The following is a 17,111-nucleotide window of genomic DNA, read 5'->3' as shown; positions in this document are numbered from 1 at the left end:
ATAATGAAATGAAAGTCATGTATAATTTTCTGTTATAAGGATGCAAGTTTCTGTTTTTAACATAATTTCTACAATATAATATTCCACTTCACTTTCAACTTGTTGATTGTCTTATTTTTGCTCTTGTATAATCCTACCATGCTTCATGGCTTAAGTGAAGCTGAAACTAATATTTTTTTTAAATGTCAATAAATATATCCTTAGAATAACACAAATTTCTTGTAATGGTTCCTACCAGATATCTTTAGTGTCAACATTTATAAATGGACAGTGAAGTTTTCAAGTGACTTTCCTAGACCCTTGGCACTTTTGCTTTCGTGGGTCCCTTCCACAAGAATCACGTTAAAAAAAATTTAGGCTAGGTTTATAGTACTATATATGAAGCTATGTTTTTAAAATTTTTTAAGTTTATTTATTTATTTGAGGGGGGAGGGGCTGAGAGAAATAGGGGGAGAGAGAGAGTCCCAAGCAGGCTCTGTGCTAATGGCACAGAGCCCAATGTGTGTCTTGATCCCATGAATTATGAGATCATAACCTGAGCAGAAATCAAGAGTCAGAGTCTCCACCAACTGAGCCACTTAGGCACCCCAAAACTATATTTCCAATTAAAATGTTTAAGGTAGGTTTTTTTTGCCCCAAAACTGCTTTGGTCTAAAGAGATAATCTAGGCTGGATTGTTATGTATTTGTTATCATGATGTTAATTCTTTCTTCTGATTTTAAAAGAACATTAAAACATTTTTCACAAGGCTTTGAAAGTATAGGCCACAGGCACTGTGCTTCCTGTGCCTAATGGATGTCAGCTGTGTAGATGACTGCTGGATCCTTTCATGTTCATTACTGGAAATTATCACATGAAAATCATATCTAGCTGAACTCTGAGGCAGTGGTGCTTACACTTTAACATGCATAAAAATCAACTGGACAGCTTGTAAAACAGTTTCCTGGGCCCCATCTCAAACCATCTAATTCAGTAGGTCACCGTGGGGGCCATGAATTTGCATTTCTAATAAGCTCAAAGGTAATGGGGGTGTGCTGATCTGACAACCACACTTCAGGAACCAGTGCTTGGAGTAATGTATGTATCTAAATGTTTCGTTTACACAAAGGCAGTGCTCTCAATATGATTTGCTAGGTATATTATCTACATCTCCTAACCAGCATTTCTTGACACATAGTAACAAAAACATCTATCGTTATTTTTGTTTTAGAAGTGGAAACAGACCCAAAAGTTTGAAAACTTTCCCAAGATGACTCAGCTAGGAAAGTCTAAAGCTGGAACTTGAGCCCACATCTATTTAGACTCCAACGTTCATGCTCCCCTATTTTCATTATCATATGGCAGTGATCTCAAAGGTAAAATATAATCACTGGCCTAGAGGCAAAATCTTAAACATGAAATAATGCATAAAAATGGTAGAGACTAGACTTTATCTAGACTTTCACTGTTGTATTTGCCCTTATTAAAGTTTGCTGATGGCTTTCTTTCCGGCTCTTTATTCCTCAGTTCTTTAAAAAAAATTTTGTTTATGTTTATTTAGTTTTTGAGAGAGACAGAGCATGAGTGGCAGAGGGGCAGAGAGAGAGAGGGAGCCACAGAATCCGAAGTGGGCTCCAGGCTCTGAGCTGTCAGCACAGAGCCTGACATGGGGCTCAAACTCTTGGACCGTGAGGTCATGACCTGAGCTGAAGTCGGACGCTCAACTGACTGAGCCATCCAGGTGCCCCTATTCCTCAGTTCTTATCTCCAGTTAGTAACAGCAAAAGGAATATAGTAATGGCTTGCAACATAACTTTCTGAAAGTGCTGTGCAGTAATGCTAACTTCCAACTAAGGTTGTTTGGGATTTTTCATTTTTCATTAACTTCACTTTGCAATTTAAACTGCTGAACAAGTCAACAAACTTAAATCCTTAAAGCACCAAAAAAGTAAGGGTTAGCTTGCACTCAGAGTTTGAAATTTAAACACCTTCACCTTATGAAGTTAAAAATATCATTTTATAAGTAGCTTCCTCATTCATTTTCTTAATATTCTCTCATTATAAACACATGACCTAATCACTTTCTCTTTCTCAGTCTATACATCTGTGTGTGTGTGTGCGTGTGTGTGTGTGTTTCCTACTGCTTTTCTTTCTCTGATTCTTTTATTCATCAAGAACACAGTCTAAAACAGATATAGGCTATTTTCTAAGTTATATTTTTTAAGAAAATGCTTTGATGACCTCAAAGTTTACCAAACCTTTGCCCACCACCCTAGTGTAAAGGGGCACAGTGATTTTTACCAATCACACAGACATAATAAGTACCGAAAGATATATTACAAGGATAAAGAAATGATCATATACATCATGGAGCATTCATTTAATGAAATGCTTTGCAGCTATTTAAACCCATGAAATAGATCTGTTTGTACTGATCAGGAAAGTAGCTATGATTAATTAAAAAGAAAAAGCAAATTATAGTTCAATTTCCTTTTCATAAAAATAAATTTATGAATATATATAATAATCTGTGTAGCATAGGGTATTTCAGAGGAAAGCGGTTAGAGGATTGATGTGGAGGACTTTGTCTTCTTTGTTATGGAATTTTATAGGTTTTGGATTATGAGGTAACTTACTTTTTTAGCATTTTTCAGTATTTTCAAATAATTTTAAGCTAATAAATAAAGCCATGTTTTTTAGATATTTCTTGAACCTTCAAAGTTTAACAGTATTGGGGCACTTGGGTGACTCAGTTGGCTAAGAGTTCGACTTCAGCTCAGGTCATGATCTCACAGTTCTTGATTTCAAGTCCCCCATCTGACAGCAGAGAGCCCACTTCAAATCCTCTGTCTCCCTCTCTCTCTTCTCTTCCCCCACTTGCTCTCTCTCTCTCTCTCAAAAATAAATAGACATTAAAAAAAAGTTTAACAGTATTATCTAACCATTTTTTAAAATGTTGTTTCTTGAAACAAAAATATGGTCATGGTGGACTTTCCCAGTTTGTATATTTATCCTCATCTGTCAGGCCTTTTCCCATCCTTAAAGTGTTTAAAATTTTAGGTATGAAAACAATACAAATTCAATAATCTTGGAGGTGGGAAGACTATTTTATGTATCAATTATGACAGTTCCAGATTATTACAGTTGATTCCTTTATTTTCTATTTCTAGTATTTGGTTTGTATACATTAGTCTTGAAACCACCATGGAATTAGGTGGAATCAAATGAAGTTGCTGGATTTTTCAAGTAAAAAATGGTCAGATGTTGGGGCACTTGGGTGGCTCAGTCAGTTAAGCGTCTGGCTCAGGTCATGATCTCATGGTTTGTGAATTTGAACCCCACATCAGTCTGTGCACTGACTGTGCAGAGCCTGCTTGGGATTCTCTCTCTGTCTCTGTCTCTCCTTCTCTCTCTGCTTCTCCTCCACTTGTGCATTCTGTTTCTCTCTCTCTCAAAATAAATTTAAAAACTTAAAAATAATTGGTTAGATGTTGGTACTTTCTTATGGCTCTACCTAAAAATCAATAGCTATCCTGAATTAAGTCATATGATATCTTTACCTAGAAAATAATTATGGAAAATTTAGATTTGTCTTAATATTATATTATATACACATGAAAACATAATATTACAAAGCTTGGTTTATTAAAGGTATAGTTTACATGGTGACTACATTAAACCTATAATACAGGCATGTACTACAACCTTGGTTTCAATGTATTAGAAGAGCAAACAGTATGATATTATTAAGAATACATGCCAGCAAATATCCATAATGTGATAAATTGGAGATTTAGGTTCTTTTTTTTTAATGTTTTTAAGGTTCATTTATATCTGAAGGAGAGAGATACAGAGCATGAGTGGGGAGAGGCAGAGAGAGAGACACACACAGAATTCAAAGCAGGCTCTGTCAGTACAGAACCCGACACGGAGCCTGAACTCACAAACCGTGAGATCATGACCTAAGCCAAAGTCGGATGCCCAACCAACTGAACCACCCAGGTGCCCCGCAGATTTAGGTTCTTATGAAATCATCTCATTTGGGGAGATGGAAGGAGATGTCAGGACTTTGAAGTTTATTTATTTTGAGAGGGGGGGAGCAGCAGAGTGAGAGAGGGAGAGAGAATCCCAAGCAGGGCTTGATCTCATGAACCATGAGAGCATGACCTGAGCCAAAATCAAGAGTTGGGCTTAACCGACTGAGCCACCTAGGTGCCCCATAGATATCAGGCCTTTAATGAGGAATTACTTAAAAAATGTTTATGATTATTTCCTCTTGGGAAAAAGTCATACTTTAGTAATGTTTTAAATCAGAATATATAGTGAATTAGAAAACATTTTGTATTGTTCAGCATTTTATGCCCATGAAAGTATTTTATTTTCTACATATTACTTTGTAATCCTAAGCAAGATAAACCATTTAGGTATTTGGTTCTATGAATGGGTCTTCACCGTGCAAAGGCCCTTGCCTCTTATGTAATAAACTGGACACTGTAGGTCAAGTCCCATTTCTGATAGACAGGAATAGGCTAGGGAGCATTATGTAAAATCAGAACTAAAGCTGCAAACACTAGTGCTGAGACCCTACCTTACTCCTCCAGTCCCTTTTCCCAGAGGGGACTTTGTGCATGACTTCCAATAAGCCATGGTCCTAGGGAGCCATTAACACTATGTCAGTTACCAGTCATATCTAACCTGAAGGGGAGACAATTTGGACTGGGTGAGAGTCTATCCTGAGACCAGGCATGAAAGAAAAGAGGAATAGGAAGTTGATGCAATTTCCTTATTACCTACTGTGATGACTAAATTAGCCTACTTGAAAACAATGTTAAGTACCTGATCTATTTGCTTTAAGTCATGTATATAGGTTAGGCAGCATTTAGTATGGATTTAGAAACTATCTGGAATATGAGGGTCTTAAATCAACTAAGAATATGCGGGCTAACATTCCTAAGACTTTTTTTTTTTAATTGCTGTGATAATGTAAACTCTTCTGCAATACCATAATGGGAGAAAAAGAATCCTGGCGTACTTGATTAAATAAATTCTCTAATGTTGTTGAGATAGTTGACCCATTTAAATAAAACATTATAGGAATCTATCTTTCCTCAAAATGGGTATATATGTATACCTCTGGCAGAGAAATCAAACCAAATGTAAAAGTTAGATACAAAAATAAATTTGTCATTTTCCAGCATCTGGCATGGTGTTGTAGAGATATTCAATAAATATTTGCTAAAGTATTTTATAATTTATGTACTTTTTATCTTTTTGAGTCTGGATATATTTATAGGTTTGGTGGTTTGTATAGCCAAACCTACTGGACTGAAATTTTAGTATGGAATAGTGCACTGTGATGCAAAATTTTTTTTTTCTCTTGTAGTAATAGGATCAGCCCTTGAACATGGACTTGGCTTCTCCCCAGTGGCAGACCTGGGACATAACTGTGAGCAAAGAGTACTGGAGAGTACATGCATTCTCACTACTAATATGCACTTTTATTCAACATAGTACTGGAAGCCTTCGCCACAGCAATCAGACAACAAAAAGAAATGAAAGGCATCCAAATTGGTAAGGATGAAGTTAAACTATCACTATTTGTAGATGACATGATACTATATATGGAACACCCTAAGGACTCCACAAAAAAGCTTAAGAACTAATAAATGAATTGAGTTAAGTTCCAAGGTACAAAATTAATATATAGAAATGGTTGCATTTCTATGTACTAATAATAAAGTATCAGAAATAGAAATTGAGACAACATTTCCAAAAAGAATAAAGCACTGAAGAATAAATTTAATCACAGAGGTGTAAAACCTATACTCTGAAAACTGTAAGACATTGGTAAAAGAAATTGAAGATGACACAAATAAGTGGAAAGATATACCTTGCTCATGGATTGGAAGAATTAATGTTTTAAAATGTCCATACTACCAAAGCAATCTACAGATTTAATATAATCTATCGTAAAATGTCAACAACATTTTTCACAGAACTAGAGCAAATAATCCCAAAAGTTGTAGGGTACCACAAAAGACCCCAGATAGCCAAAGAGTCTTGAGAAAGAAAAACAAAGCTGGAGGTATCACAATCCCAGATTTTAAGATATACTATAACGTGGTAGTAATCAAGATAATATGGTATTGGCGCAAAAATAGACACATAGATCAATGGAATGTAATAGTCCCAAAAAATGACACTTATATAGTCATTTAATCTACAACAAACGAAGCAAGAATATATAATGGGGTAAAGACAGTCTCTTCAATAAATGGTGCTGAGAAAACTGAACATCTACGTGCAAAATAATGAAACTGGACTACTTTTTTATACCATATACAAAAATAAACTTAAAATACATTAAAGATTTAAATATCAGACCAGAAACCATAAAAAATTGAAGAAAACAGGCAATAAGCACTTGGGTAGTGGCCTTAACATATATATTTTTGGATCTGCCTCCTAGGCAAGAGCAACAAATGCAAAAATAAGAAAATGGGACCACATCAAACTGAAAAGCTTTTGCACAGTGAAGAAAACCATCAACAAAACAAAAAGGCAATTTGCTGAATGGAAGAAGATATTTGCAAAAGATATAACTGATAAGGGTTATCTATCCAAAATATATAAAGAACTCACACAGCTCAATAAAAACAACCCAAACAATCCAATTAAAGAACGTGCATAGAGGGCACCTGGGTGGCTCAGTCAGTTGAGCGACTGACTTCGGCTCAGGTCTGATCTCACGGTTTGTGAGTTTGAGCTCCGTGTCAGGCTCTGTGCTGACAGCTCAGAGCCTGGAGCCTGCTTCTGATTCTGCATCTCCCTCTCTCTCTGCCCCTCCCCCACTCATGCTGTCTCTCTGTCTCAGAAATAAATAAACATTAAAAATTTTTTTAGGGGCGCCTGGGTGGCTCAGTCGGTTGGGCGTCCGACTTCAGTTCAGGTCACGATCTCGCGGTTCGCGAGTTTGAGCCCCATGTGGGGCTCTGGGCTGATGGCTCAGAGCCTGGAGCCTGCTTCCGATTCTGTGTCTCCCTCTCTCTCTGCCCCTCCCCCGTTCATGCTGTGTTTCTCTCTGTCTCAAAAATAAATAAACGTTAAAAAAAAATTAATAAAAAAAAATGTTTTTTTTAAATGGGCAGAGGACCTGAATAAACATTTCTCAAAACACACACGCACGTGCACACACACACACACAAACAAAAAAACATACAGATGGCTAACAGACACACGAAAATACGCTCAACATCACTAATCAATAGGAAAATGCAAATCAATGGCATAATGAGATGTCACCTCAATCTTATTAGAAAGGCTATCACCAAAAAGACAACAAATAAAAAGTGTTGTCAAGGATGTGGAAGCAAAGGAACACTTGTGCATTGTTGGTGGGAATGTAAAATGTCATGACCACTGTGGAAAATAGTATGGAGGTTCCTCAAAAAATCAATAATAGAAATACATGATCCAGCAATTCCACTCTGGATATTTATCCAAAGAATATGAAAAAACACTAACTCGGAAAGATATCTTCACCCCTATGTTCATTGCAGTACTATTTATAATAGTCAAGACATGGAAGCAACATAAGTGTCCATTGATAGAAGAATGGATACAGAATGTGATATATATATATGTATATATGTAATATGTATTACATATATATATATATATATATTAGGTATATGTTATATATAATGAAATATTACTCAGCCATAAAAAAAATGAGATCTTGCCATTTGCAACATGAATAGACCTAGAGTGCATTATGCTAATAATGCCTAGAAATAGAGAAAGACAAAGACCATATGATTTCACTTATATGGATTTTTATAATTGAAGTGTAGTTGACATGCAATATTATAGGAATTTCAGGTGTACAACACAACAATTCAACATTTATGTAAAGTATAGCTTGTGTAGTCTTCAGTTTCTTTCAGCAGTATTTTATACTTTTCAGAATACAGGTCTTTCATCTCCTTGGTTAAGTTTATTCCTCTCTTTTATTCTTTTTGGTGCCATTGTAAATAGAATTGTTTTCTTTTTTTTTTTTTTTTTTTTAATTTTTTTTAACATTTATTTATTTTTGAGACAGAGAGAGACAGAGCATGAACAGGGGAGGGGCAGAGAGAGAGGGAGACACAGAATCTGAAACAGGCTCCAGGCTCTGAGCTGTTCAGCACAGAGCCTGACGCAGGGCTCGAACTCACGGACTGTGAGATCATGACCTGAGCCGAAGTCGGACGCTTAACCGACCAAGCCACCCAGGCGCCCCTAGAATTGTTTTCTTAATTTCTCTTTCTGCTACTTCATTATTAGTGTATCAAAACACAATCAATTTTGTGTATTAATTTTGTACTCTGCAACTTTACTGAATTTGTTTGTTCTTAGAGTTTTTTCATGGAATCTTTAGGGTTTTCTATATATAGTATCATGTGATCTGCAAATAGTGACAGTTTAACTTCTTCCTTACCAATTTGGATGCCTTTCATTTCTTTTTGTTGTCTGATTTCTGTGGCCAGGATTTCTGGTACTATGTTGAATATTAGTGGCAAGAATGGACATCTTTGTCTTATTTCTGATCTTAGAGGAAAAGCTCTCAGTTTTTCACCAGTGATTATGGTGTTAGCTATCAGTTTGTCATATATGCCCCTTATTATGTTGAGATTTTTTATCCTCTACATTCATTTTGTTGAGCGTTTTTTATCATAAATGGGTGTGGAATTTTGTTAAATGCTTATTCTACATCTATTGAGATAATCATATATTTTTGTCCTTCATTTTGTTGATGTGATGTATCACATTGATTGATTTGTGAATATTGAACTGTTCTTGCATAAAATCCCACTTAATCATGGTGAATAATCCTTGTAATGAATGTATTATTGAATGAGATTTGCTAATATTTTGTTGCAGATTTTTGCATCTATGTTCACCAGAGATATTGGCCTATAGTTTTCTTTTTTGTAGTGCTTTTGTCTGGTTTTGGTATCGGGGTAATGCTGGCCTTGTAGACTGTGTTTAGAAGCTTTCCCTCTTTGTTTTTGTCTTTGTTGTTTGTGGTTTTTGTGTGTGTGTGTTTTTTGGAATAGTTTGAGGAGAATAGGCATTAACTTTTCTTTAAATATTTGGTAGAATTCATCTGTGAATACATCTGGTCCTCGACTTTTGTTTGTTGGGAGTTTCTTGGTACCTGATTAAATTTTATTACTAGTAATTGGTTAGTTCAGATATTTTCTATTTTCCTGATTCAGTCTTGGAAGATTGTATATCTCTAGGAATTTATTCATTTCATGGTAGTCTAACCTTTGTATTTCTGTGGTCAGTTGTTACTTCTTTTTGTTCACTTCTGCTTTTTTTTTTATGTTCCCTCTTTTTTTCTTGATGAGTCTGGCTAAAAGTTTACCAATTTTGTTTATCTTTTCAAAGAACCAGCTCTTGATTTCATTGATATTTATTTTATTTCATTTTTTAAAGTAGGCTCCATGCCCAATGTGGGGCTTGAACTCATGGCTCTGAGATCAAGAAGCACATGCCCTACCAATTGAGCCAGCCAGGTGCCCCTCATTGATCTCTTCTATTGTTTTTTACTCTCTATTTCATTTATTTCTGGTTTGGTCTTTATTATTTCCCTTCTTCTACCAACTTTGGGCTTTGTTTGTTCTTCTTCTTCTAGTTCCTTTAGGTGTAAAGTTAGATTGTTTAAGATTTTTCTTATTTTTTAAAATAAGCCTATATTGCTATAAGTTTCCCTTAGTACTGCTTTTACTGTATTCCAAAGATTTGTGTCTATATTAAAATTTTTTAATGTACCTCTATTTTAATAAAAATCTCATATGTCAGTTTTACCATATGTAGAACAATATCTCCAAGAATAGTTATCTTTAATAGTTTTTGATTGTCACAATCTCAACTATTGACACAGTAGATGCTAAAGCAAAGACATTCTATTCTATTTTAAAATCCAGTTTTTAGGGGCACCTGGATGGCTTGTTTGGTTAAGCATCTGACTCGTGATCTTGGCTCAGGTCATGATCAGGTTGGTGAGTTCAAGCCCCGCATCAGGCTTTGCACTGGCAATATGGAGCCTGCTTGGAATTCTCTCTCTCTCTCTCTGTCTCTCTCTCTCTCTGCTCCTACCCCACTTGCTCTTTATCCCTCTCTCTCTCAAAACAAATAAATAAACTTAAAAAAAAATAAAATCCAGCTTTTATTCTGAAAGTTTAATAAAAGCAAAGGAGATATACTCAACTGACACCAAATTGCTGCAATTTTAAATCAAATAGTACATTCCTCAAGGACATGAAATATTTTTAAAGATTTCTTTATGTATCCCATAGTGTAGTGTCTTGAACATAGAAGATATTTAATAAGTAGTTTTTTCATCTGAATTGATGAACCAAAGATTCTAGCATTAAGATACCAGTAGACTCTAAATACCCACTTTACTTTTAAGCTTGCTGTTAATAAAGATGAGAGTTATATCTAATATGCAGCTACTTAGATCATGTTTCCTTTGTTACTCAGCCTGACCCAAACAACTCAATAGATAGTCATATTTTTCAGATATTTCTAAACTTTTTAATGCAATTTTAACCTTTAGTCACTAAAATTAAACTCCTAATCACAAAATTGTTTGTATTTATTTATTTATTTATTTATTTATTTATTTAAACAGAGAGAGACTGAGAGAGAGAACACAAGTGGGGCAGAGGAGCAGAGATAGCGAGAGAAAAAGAGAGAGAGAGAATCTCAAGCAGGCTCCATGCTCAGCGTGGAGCCCTACCAGGGCTCAACCCCATGACCCTGGGTTCATGACCTGAGCTAAAATCAAGAGTCAGATGCTCAACCACATGAGCTATCAAGGTGCCTCCACAAAATTATTTTAAATATGTGGTATGTCCATGAAACAAATTCAGAGGAATCCTAAAACATGATGCATATTATTCTGACTTCAAATACTAACTACCTTGTTTGTCTGCCTTCTTGTATGTATATTTGTATTTATGTTTATGTTGTATTTATTATAATTCAATCTTTGTTGTTTTTTTTTTAAATCAGCCATACTTCTTACTTAATGTGTGCTACTCATGAGCTTTAAACACACAAAAATGCTAGAATCCCTTATGAAACTTTCCTCTATCCATATCAGACTATTAGAGATGACATATAGGCTTACCTTGGAGATACTGTGGTTTTAGTTCCAGACCACCATGGTAAAGTGAACATTACAATAAAGCAAGTCAAATGAAATTTTTGGTTTCCCAGTACATATAAAAGTCATGTTTATAATATAGTCCATTAAATGTGCAACAGCATTATGTCTAAAACAATATATACATACCTTAATTAAAAATACCTTACTGCTAAAAAATGCTAACCATCATCTGAGCTTTCAGTGAGCTACTTGCAATCTTTTGCTAGTAGAGGGACTTGCCTTGATGTTGATGGCTGCTGAATGATCAGGGTGCTGATTGTTGAACAATGGGTTAGCTGTGGCGATTTCTTAAAATAAGGCATCAATAAAGTTTGCCATATGTATTAACTTTTCCTTTCATGGACACTTTCTTTGTAGCATGCAATGCTGTTTGATAGCATTTTACTCACAGTAGAATTTCTTTCAGAATTAGAGTCAATCTTCTCAAACCCTGCTGCTGCTTTATCAACTAAGTTTATGTAATATTCTAAATTCTTTGGACAAACCTTCATCCATCTCAAGAATCTACTTTCTTTGCTCATCCATATGAAGCAACTCCTCATCCATTTGAATTTGATCATGAGATTGCAGCAATTCAGTCATATCCTCAGGCTCCACATTAAATTCTAGTTCTCTTACTATTTCCACCACATCTACAGTTACTTCCTCCACTGAAGTCTTTAACCTCCCAAAGCCATCCATGAGGATTGGAATCAACTTCTTCCAAACCCCTGTTACTGTTGATACTTTGACCTCCTTCAATGTATTCACAATGGTTCTTAATGGGGTTTAGAATGGTGAATCTTATCCAGAAGTTTTTCAGTTTACTTTGCCCATATCCATCAGAGGAATTACTGTCAATGGTAGCTACAGTCTTAAGAAATGTATTTCTTAAATAATAAAACTTGAGAGTTGGAATGACTCCTTGATCCATGGGCTGCAGAGTGGATGTTTTGTTAGGCATGAAAACAAAATGAATCTCACTGTACTTTTCCATTAGAGCTGTTGGGTGGCCAGGTACATTGTCAATAAGCAGTCATATTGCTGTTTTGCTTTCTTATCATTCATTTGTTCACTGGAATAGCACTTTTAATTTCCTTCAAGAAGTTTTTCCTTTGCATTTACTACTTGGCTAATTGGTACAAGAGACCTAGCTTTTGACATGCCTTCCCCTCTAAGCTTAATCATTTCTAGCTTTTGACTTAAAGTGAGAGATGTGAGATTCTTCTTTCACTTGAACACTTAGAGGCCATTGTAGGGTTATTAATTGACCTAATTTCAATATGTGTCTCAGGGAATAGGGAGGCCCACGGATAGGGAGAGAGATGGGGAACAGCCAATTGGTAGGGCAGTCAGAACATACAGTTATCAATTAAGCTCACTGTCTTATATGGTTGCAGTTTGTGGCTTGCCATCAATTAAAATAGTAACATCAAAGATAATGGATCGCAGATCACCATAACAAATATAATAATAATGACAAAGTTCAAAATGTTGTGAGAATTACTGAAATGTGACACAGAGACATGAAGTGAGCAAATGCTATCATAAGAACATTGCCAATAGATTTGCTTAATGGGGGGTTGCCATAAACCTTCAAATTGTAAAAAAACTGAAGTAGCTGTGAAGTGCAATAAGGTGAAGGGCAGTAAAATGAGGTACGCTTGTAGTAGTAAATCAAAGCCTTTTGGTATTTTGAAATACCAAAGTTAGATGGCTTGAAACTAAAGCCTTTATATGATTAAGTCCCTGATGAAATGTGTCACGTGCTAAGATGATTCACAATGCACATACACATGTATAAACAAACATCAAATATTCTTTAGACACAAGGCTGTTTGGATTATTAATAGTAACTGGTGTGATGTTTATTACTAATGTAGTTAATGTGATCAATGTTACTGTGATCATTTTCTTATGTATTTATGGTTGATTACAGTAATAGATGATCAACTTTCCATGTATGAAGAATATGCTTTGGTTGGGAGACATCAGGATGACCTCACCAAACATGAAATTTCTTTAAAGAAATAATCTTACCATTTGCTAACATGTGAATGGGATCTGTTATTATTATTGACTAATATTCCACATCTATGAATTTAAAATCAATATCCAGTAATTTCTTGATGATCATAACAGCATTAGACATTTGTTCCTTTGTGATACTTTGCTTCAATACCTCTGTAGCAATGTTTGGCCCATACTGACTAGCACTAAATTCTGATAAATTACTGCAGACTAGGATGTGGTGGCCTCTCTTCTCTAGAGTTCTTGAACTTCAGTAATCACAGCTCTCAAAATAACTGGTTTACTCTAGTCAAGCATATAATAGACCAGTCTCTGTGTGTGTGTGTGTGTGTGTGTGTGTGTGTGTGTGCACGCACATATGTGCATACTAAAAGATCACTTTATTTTTAAAACATCAGTGTTTCTATCAGCTGGAGTACTTGTGTCTGTTATCTAGCATCCATTTGCTGGGCCCAAGTAACCAAGAAATCACACAATGTTGTTTGATAAGTATGAGAGCAGAGTAAAGGGAGTTTGGTGATTTGGAGAGATTTTTCATCTACACTGTGGTGAATACAGTTGAAGGAGCCTGTCTTCACTATCAAACATACCTTTTCCAGCCACTGCACTTTTATCTACCATGTACAGAGTTCCCTTTGCTAGGTAAAAATTTTGTGGTTTTTTTTCTTTTTTTTCTCCTTAAAGTTTATTTATTTATTTTTGAGAGAGAACATGAGTGAGGGAGGGGCAGAGAGAGAGGATCCCAGGCAGTCTCTCTGCACTGTCAGTGTGGAGCCAGACATGGGGCTTGAACTCACAAATTGTGAGATCATGACCTGAGCCAAAATCAAGAGCTGGACACTTAACCGATGGAGCCACCCAGGCACCCCTAGTGCTGCTTTTCAATTCTGCTTTCTATATTTGATAGGCATTCTAATAAAAAAAATCACTGACATTGCTTTACTAATTCAGAATTTAATGTATGTTTATAACAATAGTGAAGCAATAGGAAACCCATGTGGTTCAGTGTAGGAGTGGTTACATTTAAAGCACAGCTCCAAAGGAAATTCCAATCTTGATTCATGTCTCTCTCAGAAGTTTAAAGGGGTCCAATTTCTTAGCTCAGGGAAACTTATTAAATCTTTTGTTGTCCGCTCCTATTTTCAGTGCTTTGAAATTCCTAGGAATCTCTCACTTCCTACTCTAAAAGAATGTTTTCAGTCTGTGACTGTTACTTTCCTTCCTACTTTTAGATCACCATGCCACGTGTTCCCAGAAACACGCAGTACCCTGAGAACAGTGGTTCTTTTCAGGCCTTTTCCATTCTTAAAGAAGGAAGTACAAAGCTTAATTAAGTAGGCAGTACCTGAAAGATTTGTGGAAGCAGTTGGGGGAAAAAGAAAGAAATAAGCTATGTATTCCCTATGTTAATAATTTTAATCTTGTCATATACAGGACAATAAGAGAGCCCCCTTTATTTATGAGGATAATGGAAACCACCTTGATATTAGAATATGTAATGTGATTATTTATATTCATAGAAGTGCACCTGCCTGAACTAAATAGTCTATCATTTTCCTCAATTACCAGTTAGGGTCTCTCCTTAGATAATGGTCTTCAAATTTTTTTTTTTTTTTTTTCAACGTTTTTTTTATTTATTTTTGGGACAGAGAGAGACAGAGCATGAACGGGGGAGGGGCAGAGAGAGAGGGAGACACAGAATCGGAAACAGGCTCCAGGCTCCGAGCCATCAGCCCAGAGCCTGACGCGGGGCTCGAACTCACGGACCGCGAGATCGTGACCTGGCTGAAGTCGGACGCTTAACCGACTGCGCCACCCAGGCGCCCCAGATAATGGTCTTCTAACCAGTATCTTTTAATTTTGATTGCTGAGGAACTTGGTATGCTTCAATAGCCTGAAGAAAGAGCATTGCACAAATTACGTCCCTCCCATTCACATACCATAATAATGTTTGTATCCTTTGGATACAAGGCTGGGAAAGATAATTATATCTTGTTTATATGTTTAATATTGTTTAAAAATTATTTCTTAATATTTTTTCAAAATATTTTCATTATTACAATTTTTTTTCATTAAAGAATTTTGAAAATAAGAGATGCAGAAAAAATTTATATTTCAACACTCAAAGGGAAACACTGAGCTGTTCTGCTCTCTCCCACTCGCTCTCCTTTCCTTCCTCTTTCTCTCTCTCCCTTCCTTCCTTCCTTCCTTTCCTTTCTAAACAACCCATAGTTGGAATCATACTATAAATATAATTTTGTTATGTTTAACTTATAACCTAAGCATTTTCCACTTATTCCATATTTCTCTATTTCTTTGAAATGATATACCTCATTTGGGGGACCTGGGATTAAGCGTCCAACTTTGGCTCAGGCCATGATCCTGTGGTTCCTGAGTGCGAGCCCTGCATCAGGCTCTGAGCTATCAGCTCAGAGCCTGGAGCCCGCTTCAGATACTCTGACCTCCTTTCTCTGTGCCTCTCCCCCACTGGCACTCTGTCTCTCTCTCTCAAAAATAAGTAAATGTTAAAAAAAAATTAGAAAATAGAAATACCTCATTTTATTTAGTAATAAAGGGGAGCAGAATTTACCTCCCCAAAATATGAGGATTATTTTAGCTAACAGCAATCAAAACCCAGCAGATTCAGGGAAAAGCTTTTACTTCCCCCTCAACTGCCTAAATTTACATTGCAAAGGGGTCCTATACCACTAAGAGAGCTATTTCCACAGATACCTTTTTCTCTAAGAAACTTATCTGCATAACAGGACAACCTTTGCTCTCTAAACATCTCCTCTGCCTTGCTGTGAATGACCATCCTTCCCTTTGTATCCCCAATTGTCTACCCCTTTCCTTTTGCAGGATGTTATATAAACCTCAATTACCTAGTTGCCCTTTGAGTTTTCATATTTTTATGGGGTTCCCATATATACATAATTTTGTTTGTTTTTCTCCTGTTAATCTATCTTAACAACAATTTAATTATTAGACCAAAGAACCATAGAAGGGAAAAAAGGAAAAGTTTTCTACCTCTACAGTAACTTTCCTTTAATTATTTAGTATGAATATTATTTCATCTTTTGCATTCATGTTGAATGCCAGCTCCCCCAAAGCAGCACCAACATAATCTGGTGATAAGGCAAACTTGAATTTATTGCTTAACTCAGTGAAAGAGACCACTATCTTGACAGAATCTTAGCATCTCAGAAAGATGAGAGCAGTTTGGGAGATTTATAAGACTTTGGGGGGACCTGATTTTTTTTTTAAGTTTATTTATTTATTTTGAGAGAGAGAGGGCACAAGCAGGGGGGTGGGGAGAGAGAAGGAGAGACAGAGTCCCAAGAAGCTCCATGCCATCAGTGCAGAGCCCAATGTGGGGCTCGAACCCACAAACCGTGAGATCATGACCTGAGCCAAGATCAAGAGGTGCCCTTTGGGGATCTGATTTAAAGTGAATCCTTTAATAAAAGGGCTTGACTAAGATAAGGTAAGAATCATAGTTTAGGTAAGAATGATAGTTTAGGATTGATTAGAATATAGGCAAGGTGAAACTTTGAGGGTAAAGTTTTAGAGACTGGAAGAGAAAACAGTTATTTGGTCTCACCTATTTAAAAGTTGAACAGTCTGATGCTTCTGTAAATGTGCTTGCAGGACATCCCAGAAATGAACAATAAAGATATTTCCAATTCTTATCTTCCAAGAATTTCTTAGAATAGTAAAGTCATGTTGATGAAGACAGTGGAATAATAAAGTGATGTTAGTGAGGACAACTGAATAGTAAAGTCATGTGGGTATGGATGTTTTTGTTTCTCAATATATAATAATACAATGAACGTATTTATAATTTTTTTTTTGTAACCAAGTGTTTTTTCCTCTGAATAGATTTCTAGAAGTAAAGTTA

At 35.9% G+C, this 17,111-nt stretch overlaps 1 long non-coding RNA gene across 1 annotated transcript; it reads left to right on the top strand.

Annotated features, from left to right (window-relative positions):
* The first annotated feature begins 388 nt into the window (after window positions 1–388).
* On the top strand, window positions 389–6,760 carry LOC144616267 (uncharacterized). The gene is made up of 3 exons (XR_013555409.2): window positions 389–1,355; window positions 5,363–5,550; window positions 6,449–6,760. It is a non-coding gene; the product is annotated as an uncharacterized LOC144616267 (long non-coding RNA).
* The last annotated feature ends 10,351 nt before the right edge of the window (window positions 6,761–17,111 follow it).

The sequence above is a fragment of the Panthera onca genome, chromosome B2 (assembly GCF_046562875.1).
Source record: "Panthera onca isolate mPanOnc1 chromosome B2, mPanOnc1 haplotype 2, whole genome shotgun sequence".
Lineage (NCBI taxonomy): Eukaryota > Metazoa > Chordata > Mammalia > Carnivora > Felidae > Panthera > Panthera onca.
Note: the sequence above shows the minus strand (reverse complement) of the source record. Positions and strands in the feature narration are given on the sequence as shown.